Here is a 12,421-nt window from a genome sequence, read left to right on the forward strand (position 1 = left end):
TGGACCTTAGTTTATTCCCGCTTTAAAGATGCTCCAAAGAAGTGTGAAATGAATTCTATGGGTCACTGTACTGCTTACTTTTTGCCAGTAGTTGTTGGTGGGGCCCACCGGCACTCATTTTTGGGGACCAACACTTCTATTTCCTCAAGAGATGTTGATCCAGAGCAAGAGAGAGAAAACACAAAAGGGTGAAAGGTGGAGGAAGAGAAAGATGGAAAAACAGTGGCAAAGGGAGAAAGCAGGGATGAAAAGGAACCCAAGGCCAGAGCTTGCGAATTTTGGTGTTTAACGCACCAAAATTTGCATGATACGGTAAATACTGTATGCTTTTCCTGCCTGTTAAATTTTGGTTGGTTTGACCTGCCGAAATTTTTTTTTTTTTTGCGAAAACCTTTATTGTACATAAAAATCAATACAAACATGGGCCTACAACCACCAGGGCCGGCCGCTAATATATACATGGTCAACAACATCAAGGCAGCAACAGGCCCCCTGGGGCCCAGCCGAATTAACAAATTACTGAGTGCACCTCAGAGGTTATCAGGATACATAGATTTTAGAAATACAAACAAAGAAAAAATAAAATAACACCAAAAAGCAAGGCGGAAACCATCAAAAAAGGGGCGTCTAACCACATCCGGGGAACTACACAATACATACTCCACCCTCAGGTGGACAATGAGGATGAGCAAGGGGGAGGTGGGGGCGACGGGAGAGCCACAACCGTCTACAGGTAAAATGTAATAGTCCGGGAACCTCAGGATCAGGGGGACAAGGCAGCATCAGATGTGTCCACGAGGGGGGGCATGCAGATGTTCCCTCGGTACGCGTTCCACTGACCCCAGATTCTACCCCACGCCCCCGGCTTACCCCGAGACACATACACAGTCTTCTCTCTGCACATGCACCAATCCATGTTCTCCTTTCATACTGACACGGTGGGAGGCCGTCGGGAACCCCAACGCTGTGCGATGTCCCTCTTAGCAATCATGTTCCCAAGGGCCGCCCACCGAGTCTGAGCCGCATTATAGTCATTAGGCTCCCACACGTTCAACAAACATCGGCGAGCCTCGGGCAACAAAGCGACCCCAGTGACGCATTCCATGACAGCATGCACCCGGCGCCAATACTCCGCCACCTCACAGCACTCCCAGAGAACATGGAGAAAAGTGGCGCTGAGCCCACAGCTGCGCCTACAGAGCCCGTCTTCAGAAAAACCCATCAAAACTAAACGAGGGCCCGTCACGTAGACACGGTGGAGAATTTTAAGCTGGACAAGACGGAGATGCGCGGGTATGGCCACTTCCTTAGAGGAGGACCTGCCGAAATTTAATGACTGTTGAGTTATTTAACATATACAATAATTATTGGATGCGTTAAATTAAACCAAACTCGTATCTACAACCCAGGCGTAAACAGGGGATTATGCATGGGTCCGAATTTAATGAGCAACACAGAATCAGGGCCTAAATCTCGGGTTCAGGGCCTATAACAACCAGTATGGCCCTCGGTAGCAGGCTATAAGGGTATATGATAGCCCTCAGCAGCAGGGTATAATGCTATCTTAGAAAGTTGGAGTCTATGGAGCCCCACTGAAGAGAATGGAGTGCTTCAGGGCCAATAATGGCCTGTACAGACATTCTGATACAACATACCAATTTGTCAGTGGCGGCTCCACTGCAAAAATGGAGGAGCATCGCCCCACTGCTTTCAGCAGTGGAAATAAAGGAAAAAGAAAATGATAATAACGTGTTGTTATTATCATTTTATTTGTTCCTGCTGTGGGCGTCTTTGCAGGGCGGGCTGCTCTGCTCTCAGAGCAGGGGGGAGGAGTGGTGGGCACACTGTAAATGCGCAATGACTGATTTACTGGCCCTCCCGGGCCGGTCAAACAGTCATGCATACTTTGCATGTTCTCCACCCAGGCTGCATTACAGCCTGGGTGGGTAACATGCCCAGGGTCCCATTCCCTGGCTGCGCACCGAACCATGGCCGACAAATCACAACATTGCATTGCAGCGTTGTGATTGTTCAAGGGAGCCTGGATGTGCTTCCTGTTTCTGGCTGAGAAGACAAAGGAGAGACGAGGTGAAGAGGCAAGTTAAAAAATATATATTTTTGACAACCCTCCCCCCCCACCCCTTGTCCGACCCCCCCACCACCGATCTGTGCCGGCCGCCACTGCAATTTGTTACTTTATTTTCCCTGGCTTCTAATCAGTGCTCAATTTGAGCAGGTTTTATTTTAGAGATGACCTTAACAATAGTTAATTAATAATTCAATCTAGATTAAAAATGACTATTACGTGCCGCCCAAGCCATTCTTATAGCTTTGGGGACCTGTAATAGTCCGAATTGTCACACTTGTAGGAGTGTGATATTTAGTAGTTGTGTTGTTACTATCATTGGCAGCGCCGGGAGGGGAAATGAGTGGTGAAAGCTACAGCGACCTCCTCACGAGAGCCCTGGCACTTATGTTTTTTTACAAATTAAGCCTGGTTTTAATACTGGGTTGGTGGAATGCTCTAATAGCATTATAGCCCTTCTGCTTCAGGTGTTTGTTAAATACCTTTTTTCTCCCATTCGTAGCGGAGAAGGTATTGAACAGCGGTATAACCCTTGGCAATGGGTTACAATACAAACACAAGGAGAGGATGGACGGAGCGCTGAAACTTTTCAGGCACTCACCCCAATCACAGATTTGGGTTGAATCCATCATTGTTCTTTAGCTCAATTCACCTCCCCAGTTCAGATCCAGCCATATGCAACTCATTCTTGACCATGTTCCTCATAGGAACAGTCCAGCCCGAACTGCCAAGCTTGGTCTTCCCTGGACCGGAAACAAGCATCATGGGGCCGGTTTCGGGGTAACACCCCTCATCTGCCAGGCTAGCTTGAATGCAGTGGCAAAGTGAGCAAGGGACCCACGTCTGTGCATACCCTGCCAACTTAGGGCGAACAAAGCACAAAACAAACACAAGGAGATGGTGGACGGAGCGCTGAAACTTTTCAGACGCTCACCCCCAGTCATAGATTTGGGTTAAATCCATCATCGTTCTTTAGATCACTTTGTCACCCCGGTTCACACCCAGCCGTATGCAAATCAGTCTTTTAAATAAAATGTATTTTTATTGTTTAGACCGTTTAGACCGAGGACCTGGCTTGGCAGTTCGGGCTTGACTGTTCCCATGAGGCACAGGGTCAAGACTGATTTGCATATGGCCAGGTCTAAACTGGGGTGGCATGGTGAGCAAAAGAATGATGGAATTAACCCATATCTCTTGACTGGGGGTGAATGTTTTGATTTGTTCTGCATTCCGTTCATCAATTGTGTGTCTTTTGCTTTCTAGCCCTTAGTGCACCAGGTATGCCCAGACGTGGGTCCTGGGCTCACTGTGCCACTGGACTCAAGCTATCCTGGCTAAAGAGGGGTGAAACCCCGAAACTGGTCCTAGGATGCTTGTTTCCGGTCCAGGGAGGACCTGGCTTGGCAGTTCGGGCTGGACTGTTCCCATGAGGAACAGGGTCAAGACTGATTTGCATATGGCCAGGTCTAAACTGGGGTGGCATGGTGAGCAAAAGAATGATGGATTTAACGCAGATCTCTTGACTGGGGGTGAATGTTTTGATTTGCTCTGCATTCCGTCCATCAATTGTGTGTCTTTTGCTTTCTCGCCCTAAGTGCACCAGGTATGCCCAGACGTGGGTCCTGGGCTCACTGTGCCACTGGACTCAAGCTATACTGGCTGAAGAGGGGCGAAACCGGTTCTAAGATGCTTGTTTCCAGTCCAGGAAAGACCTGGCTTTGCAGTTCAGGCTGGACTGTTCCCATGAGGCAGAGGGTCAAGACTGATTTGCATATGGCCAAGTCTAAACTGGGGTGGCATGGTGAGCAAAAGAATGATGGATTTAACCCAGATCTCTTGACTGGGGGTGAATGTTTTGATTTGTTCTGCATTCCGTCCATCAATTGTGTGTCTTTTGCTTTCTCGCCCTAAGTGCGCCAGGTATGCCCAGACGTGGGTCTTGGGCTCACTGTGCCACTGGGCTCAAGCTATCCTGGATAAAGAGGGGTGAAACCCCGAAACCGGTCCTAGAATGCTTGTTTCCGGTCCAGGGAGGACCTGGCTTGGCTGGACTGTTCCCATGAGGCACAGGGTCAAGACTGATTTGCATATGGCCAAGTCTAAACTGGGGTGGAATGGTGATCAAAACAATTATGGATTTAACCCAGATCTCTTGACTGGGGGTGAATGTTTTGATTTGTTCTGCATTCCGTCCATCAATTGTGTGTCTTTTGCTTTCTCGCCCTAAGTGCGCCAGGTATGCCCAGACGTGGGTCTTGGGCTCACAGTGCCACTGGGCTCAAGCTATCCTGGATAAAGAGGGGTGAAACCCCGAAACCGGTCCTAGGATGCTTGTTTCCGGTCCAGGGAGGACCTGGCTTGGCTGGACTGTTCCCATGAGGCACAGGGTCAAGACTGATTTGCATATGGCCAGGTCTAAACTGGGGTGGTATGGTGAGCAAAACAATGATGGATTTAACCCAGATCTCTTGACTGGGGGTGAATGTTTTGATTTGTTCTGCATTCCGCCCATCAATTGTGTGTCTTTTGCTGTTATTTCTATGGGGCTGTAGATCACAGATTTATGCAAGTTTATTTTATAGCCCGAGTTTTGTCCATATGTATCTATTGTATCGAATAAAATGGGAATTGTTGTGTCTGGTTGGGTAACATATAAGAGGTTATCATCTGCATACAGAGATATCTTCTCATCACTGGAATTCTCCAGAGCAACTTGGAAACCATGTATCTCTGGGTGGTGACGGACCATACATGCTAGTGTCTCTACCGTCATTGCAAAGACCAAGGGGGACAGAGGGCATCCCTGCCTTGTCCCACGTCCTATGGGGAAGTCCTGGGAGGTTCGCCTATTCACCCGAACATTCGCCCTTAGACCCTTATATAATAATCCTACCCGTTTTCTAAATTTTGGACCTAGGCCGAATTTAATCAGGACCGCCTCCAGGAAGGGGCAATGAACAGCATCAAACGCCTTTTCTGCGTCTAGGGATATTAAGAAGTGCGAAGTGTCATGATTTTTCACCTTCATCATCCAGTTATGTGTTCTCTGTAGGTTCCATCTGGTGGCTCGGCCCGGCATTAAGCCTGATTGATCATAGTGTATCAGGGTAGTTATACCCTGGTGTAGTCTTGTCGATAGGATAGTTGCCAATATCTTTACCTCCATATTAAGGAGGGATATTGGGCGGTTGGACTCACATCTGTCTTTGGGTTTCCCTTGTTTATGGATCGGTATTATTGTAGCCATACGGAGATTTAACGGGAGGATTCCCTTTTCATATGCCTCTATGAAGAGAGTCAATAAATGGGGGCTGAGGAGGTCTGTGCATTTTTTTATAAAGTTCTGCCGCAAGACCATTGGGCCTGGGGTCCTCCCGGGGCGTAATCTAGCTACGGGGGCCCTTGTCTCCTCAATCAAGATGTCTCCCTCTAGTCCCAAAATGTCCGCATCATAGAGTGTCGGGTATGCAACTCTGCCAAGTATTCTTCAATGGCAGACAGGTCCCCCAGGGGGCGGGTTTCATAGAAGTCTCTAAGTATAGTACGAAGTAATGCATAATAGGATCATCTTTACAATGTGTGAGTCCCTGTGTGTCAATTATGCACTCTACCCACCTGGCTTCTGCTTCTTTTTTACTAAGCCAGGCCAGGAGTTTCCCTGAGTTGTCCCCTACATCACATAATCTATGAAGGGTCGCTAAGGCCTGTGCTTTAGCCGCCTGGCATGCCACGTTCTTGTATTTGTGATGTGCATCTTGTAGTTGCCTAAGTAGTAAGGGATCGGTGTTATTTCTCTAGGGCCAGGATGCGCTTTTCTAGTTTTATTAGGTCTTCCTGGTCTTTCTTTTTCTCACATGCTATACTGTTTTGAGCTCTGTCCCTCAAGAACGTTTTGAACGTTTCCCACATTATAACCTCAGATTCGACTGATCCTAGATTTTCTTCAAAAAAGACCTATGTTCTGCCCTTAGTCCTTTTAAAATGGTCTTATTTTGGAGGTCCCACGCATTTAATTTCCATTGCTTGTGTATACCTTGTTGTCGGCCACCTATTTGTACATAGAGTGGGGATTGATCCGTCAGGCCTCTGGCCAGATATTCTGCCTTGTTTATTTCCCCTAGTTCACTTTTCGGGAGGAAGACATAATCCAGTCTTGAGTAGACTTTATGTGCCCCTGAGTAGTGCGAGTACTGCTTTGCACTTGGATGAATGTGTCTCCACACATCTAATAGTCTCAGTGTATCTGCGAGGTGAGCCAGTGTTGTAGTTGTATGCATCAGAGTTTGCCCCCAGACAATCTATGGATGTGTGCATAACGTCATTAAAGTCGCCTCCTACTATGTGGAGCGAGGTCGGGGAGTCTAAGAGGATCTGCGTCAGTTTGTTTAGTGTGCTGGCTTGTAGTTTGGGCAGGGCGTATACAGAGATCAGGGTCAAGTTGCGTCTGCCCCACTTCCCGGTCACCCAACATATGTACCTTGTGGGTATGTCCATGTGCGCATGGAGTGAAAAGGTGGTGATTTTTTCATCAGGATTGCCACTCCCCGTGAGCCGGACGTGTATCCTACATGGGCCATGACCATGTATGCTCCCCTGCCAAGCAGTCCGCATTTTGTTCCATTCATGTGGTTTTCCTGTAGTAACACTACAACTGGGTGCACTCTTTTGATGTATCTACCTACAAAACCCCTTTTAATCTTATCCCCCAGGCCGTTGACGTTCCATGTTAGAATAGAGAGAGGTTCGTCATCCAGCGTCATCATCTTGTTTTGTGGTGTGTTTGTCCTTATGTCTGGGGTGTGCTGGAAATTGCATTCTGGCTCGGTGTCTCTGTCATGGTGTGCATCCTGTATGTATCCTGCGACTAAATTAAACACGAACTCAAGTAATCTAGTTCCCCCCAACCAACCCCCTCCCCACCTCCTGCCTCCCCCTCTTCACACTTTTCCCCTTTATCCCTTTCCAGATCCAGTGTTTAAGGAGAAGGAGAGGTCTATCGCTCGTCCCCCTTATCAGCTTTCACTATGAGCTCAAATCCCACAGTGGTAAAACTAAGAATAAGAGAAGAAGCTAGAGAGTAGTGCAGAAAAGATAGGATAAGGCAGAATAGAAAAGAGAACTGAAAAGAAAAAAGAGAGATAAGAAAAGTTGTTGCAGGCCTGTCACCTTCACTTGGTCTTGAGGCATTTCTGTCCAATAGAGTTCCAAGGAGGCGGTGTGGGTGGCCACATAGTCACTTGCACCTATAGTCAGATTTTGTTGCAGTTTCTTATTTCTGTTTCAACTGGAATCAGGTGCATCGTCTTGTGTCTGTGGTAGTCCTTCCTCCATGTCTTGTTCCATTGCCATTATTGCTGTCACTAGTGGGTGATGATTTCCTTCTTCTTCTTCTTCTTCCGATGTGACTTCCCTACTATCTGAATCTGTCCGTAATTCTCTCTGGCTGGCTATGTGGGTGCATTGAGAGTCTTTTCCTCTTACAGATTCCCCTGAGACGGGTGTCTTAGTTCGAAACCTTCCTGTCCCTCTGAACATGTACAGGGTTGTCCCAGCGCGCGTCTTCCTGTGTTCCAGAGTTTTTGTCTTCTTCGGGGTTCCAATTGTTGTCATATCCATTTCATGTACCCTCTCACCGCTCTGTTGCGTCCCTTCCGGTCCAGGAAGGTTTGGTCGTTCTTCCACCCATTTCCACGCCTCTTCTGGTGTCTGAAAGAAGTGTAATTTGCCCATAAAGATTACCTTCAATTTTGCAGGAAATAAAAGCATGTACTGAATCTGGTGTGTTCTGAGCTTCATTTTCACAGAGTCACAGGTTCGTCTTTGTCGTTGAAACTCCCTGCTGTAGTCCGGGAATATCATGATTCGTGAGTTCTCATTCCTGATATCTCCCAGTCTTCTGGCTTCTCTCAGTATCAAAACTCTGTCCAGGAAGTTCAGAAATCTTGCTATGATGGGCCTTGGTGGTGCACCTGGAGGGGGTTTGCCAGCCAGTGCCCTGTGTGCCCTCTCGATCACAAAGCACGTGGAGAATTTATCTACTGGGATGATGTTTTGGAGCCAGGAGCGTAGAAATTCCGGGACATTTGTTCCTTCAATCCCTTCCTGGAAATCCACGAAGCGTATGTTGTTTCTTCTCGCTCTATTTTCAGCGTCTTCGATACGCTATTGGATATCGTTACTTAATGCCTGTAGTTCAGCTACCCCCTTCCGGAGATCCTTTATTGCCTCCTCTGCTTCTGTCACCCTAGTCTCGGATTATGTTACTCTTTCGGATAGATTACCGAGAACTTCCCTCAGCAGCGTAACGTCGGAGCCCACTGCCCCTGTTTTCACTTCCAACGCAGTTCTGGATGCTTCAATTGCCTGTAACACCGTCTCTGTGTCTGACATGAGAGGCGGCGGACCCTCTGGGGGTGGGGTGACCACCTTAGTGTAGCGCTCCATTTTTCTCTGTCTGGGAGGTTTAGGGTCCTTGTCTTTGTCTTTGCCAATTGCTGGGGTGGATGTGTTGACTTTCTTGGGGTCGGGCTTATTCTTGTGGTGGGTCTCCCGGGGCTGTGTATTCGTTATGTGTGGGCCCCTGCTGCCAGTACCCGTCCGGCGGCACCACTCTCTTGACTAGATGGCTTTAGGTGTCACCGGTGTAGTCTGCCCCACCTTTGATTGTCTATCCTGGATGGCCTCTGACAGGCCCAGGCCAGTGCTCTCTTCCACCCGGTGCATCAAAGGGCCAGCTCATGATACAGGCTCACCTCCTCAAGACGTCTCAAGGGTCTTCACTTTCGGGGGAGGTCGCAGAATATTATGCGAGCCTTCAGGCCGAATCTCCTCCTCGGCCGCCTAGTGTTGATAAGTCACGGTTGTCACGCGTCAGGCCTCAAGGTGATCCAGGCTATCTCCCTACAGCAGCCCCACACCTCTTCTCTGGCCCAGGCCCCCTAGAGCAGGGCACCACTGGGGGCCCCACCACTGATCACTTTATTTCCAGGGAGGTCGGATCTTTTCCGGTATTTCTGCACACTCCACTGTTCAGCGGTTTTTTAAATTGGTGGTGTGGTCTGATACATGCCCCAGGCGCGATCACTCAGCTACCTGTGGGCAGCTTTAAGTCACTGTGGGTCCAGGGGGGGGGGGGGGGTACAGGACCAGTCCTATGGTCAGGGTGCACCTTGTTACGGGGCTGGTGCGACCTTTGTTCCTCTCCGTACTCCCATCCCTCGGTGTCACCGCGGGGAGGCGGCCACAACCACGGATCACCTTTATTTCATTGTTGCTGCCCCCGTGTATGTCTCCGTGTGGTCCTCTGGTGTTGGCCCCGGGCAGTGTCGCTGCCGTCTGTCTCAGGTCGCAGGCTTGCCCAGGTCTCTTCATACCCCTACACCCAGGGCTTTAAGTGGGATAAAAACACTAGGGGGTCTCTCGAGGGGGCGTGGCCAATATAATGAAGGGCGTGGCTTAAAAATACATAAGCTAAAAATGTGTGCTTAGGATAGTGTGCCGCCCTACTGGTATTTTGCTGTTTCTGTCATTGCATCCAGATATATGATACAAAAAGTAACATCATACCTACAACAAGTCAGAACTATTGGCTTTGTCAATGGTTGTTCGTTGTATAAGATAAATAAGCAGCAACTGTGGCTTGTTTATAATATTGAAAAAGCTTCCACATAAAGCCCTGGTGACACCACGACAATATTGTTGCTCCTGAGTTCCGAAAGGAGAAGAGAAATCCAGAGAGAAAATGACTCTCTTTAAAGGATTTCCCTTCTCCTATAACACTCGAAAAAACGGACCGCCTGTGCCAGGGCACAAAACAGAGCCCGATAGAGACCCGTCTCGAGGTCTCCTTAAAAAAACTGCCGGTGCTCAGACCCGGTGAGACCCGGCCCACTTAAAGCCCTGCCTACACCGGAGTCATTACCTTGCCCAGGCCCTTCACGCCTTGATCCAGCACCTTCCTTTGTTCCAACGCGGGCTCTTCTCTCCTCGGGTCCCGGAGAGGACCCCCGGCCGCCACTCAGCGCGTCTCAGGCGAGACTCGGATCCAGTGAGGCTTCGGTCGAGCCCGGTCGGTGTCGGAGTTTCTTGCCTGGCCGTCTCGCTCTCCCTCCGGTTGTGGGCTTGGCCCTTCCCTCTCCAATGGTTATCCTCGCTCTCCCTGGACTCCGTAAGGTAGTTACTTCCTCCATGGATCCCGGGGCCACCTCGTCTCATCCCCGCTCCAGGCCTCCCGACAGCCGCCTGTGGAATCTTCTGCAGGTCCCGGTCTTTACTGGATCTTCTTGACAGTTCTCTTCGTCCCTTCGTCCTGCCGGGGTGGAGTGGCCGACCCTCTGCCGGGAGTACGACCCTCCCTCCTTCTATGGGCCTTCACCGTTTCATGTCGTTCAGCGGGCGGTGTCTTTTCAGTTGAACGTTGTGGGCTGTCTCGCACCACCCTCTCGGGGGGACACTCCCCACAGCTGTCTGCTATGCCCCAGCCTCTGTTGGTGTCCCTGCCAGGCCCACACTTCCACGGTGATTTACTTGGATATGACAGCCGGCTTCCAGTCGAGGGCCCGGCCTTCTGCTCTCTTCGGCGGGCCTCTTCCGCGAGCTTCCTGAGGCCTAGTATCATAGACACCGGGACCTCGACTCTGGTCCTCCATCACCTGGGACCCCAGGCGGTCTCACCTGGTACCCGTCCCCGTCCCTCAGGTGCGCTTATGCTGGTTAACTCTCCACAGCCGCGGCCTGGGCAATCGTGTGTGCCCCGCCCTTCAAGCCAAGTCCAGGCGGGAATTCTACGGGTCTCCGTGTCGTCTCCTCCGTCTGTGGCTTTTCTTTGTATTTACCCCCTTTTTTCTGCTTTCATAGTTGGATTCGTCGTTACTGGTGTTCTCCCAATTCAGGGCAACTTTTTACCCATCACGGGACTGCCAGATTATCTTCGGATCTTCAGCTTTTGGCCGGAGCTTCGTGAGGACACGTCTCACTCGGCTATGTTGCTGGTCCCGCCCCCATATACAAATCAGTCTTGACCCTGTTCCTGCCAGAACTGCCAAACCAGGTCTTTCCTGGACCGGAAACAAGTATTCTGGGACCGGTTTCAGGGTAACACCCCTCATCAGCCAGGCTAGCTTGAATCCAGTGGCAAAGTGAGCACAGGGACCCACATATGGGCATACCTTGCCAATTTAGGGCGAGCAAAGCAAACACAAGGAGATGATGGACAGAGCACTGAAACTTTTAAGACGCTCACCCCCAGTCACAGAGCTGGGTTGAATCCATGGTTCTTTAGCTCACTCGTCCCAGGATGCTTGTTTCCCGTTCAGGTAAGACCTGGCTTGGCAGTTTGGGCTGGACTGTTCCCATAAGGAACAGGGTCAAGACTGATTTGCATATGGCTGCATCTGAACAAGGGTGGCGAAGTGAGCTAAAGAACAATAATGGATTAAACCCAGATCTGTGACTGGTGGTGAGAGTCTGAAAAGTTTCATCGCTCCGTCCATCATCTTGTGTTTGCTTTGTTCGCTCTGTGTTGGCAGGGTATGCCCAGATGAGGATCCCTTGTTCACTTTGCCACTGAATTCAAGCTAGTCTGGCTGGTGAGGGGTGTTCCCCAAAACCGGTCCTAGGATGCTTGTTACCTGTCCAGAGAAAGACCTGGCTTGGCAGTTCGGGCTGGACTGTTCCCATGAGGCACAGGGTCAAGACTGATTTGCATACGGCTGGGTTTGAACTGGGGTGTCGAAGTGAGCTAAAGAACCATGATGTACTCAACCCAAATCTGTGACTGGGGTTGAGTGTCTGAAAAGTTTCAGCGCTCCGCCCACCATCTCCTTGTGTTTGCAGTGGGCTACAATATTCTATTTCAGCGTTTCACCAACTGAGTGAAGAATGTTCTAAAATAACTTGTAATTGTATTATATAGCGCTTACTTCCCCTGACGAGGCGTCGAAGCGCTTTTAGGCGAGTAGCACGCTACTCTGGATCCCAAAAGAACCAGGGGAATAAAGGCAAAGATTGTAATGTTGGACCAGAAGCTGTCCCAGCCATTGTCTTCAATGGAGCTCCCCCCGTCCCACGTCCTGATCATCATTAGCCCAACATTGCCTTGGAACTGGTTGTGTGCAATGGCTAGTCACACAGAAAGGGGGGCTCTGCTCTTATTCTAACCCCCCTGATGAAGCAGAGGCCAGTTATATATGTGAATTCTCGGCTGCTCCTCGGGTTAACGAAGCAATATTTGCATAATGCGTGCCATAAAAGCGGCGCCTGACACCTGCCCGTCAGCACAGGCAGCGAGCCTGGAGAGAGCGCTGGGTACCAGCGCCGGCAGAGATGCTCGCGCAG

The sequence above is a fragment of the Triturus cristatus genome, chromosome 12 (genome assembly GCF_964204655.1).
Source record: "Triturus cristatus chromosome 12, aTriCri1.1, whole genome shotgun sequence".
Taxonomy (NCBI): Eukaryota; Metazoa; Chordata; class Amphibia; order Caudata; family Salamandridae; genus Triturus; species Triturus cristatus.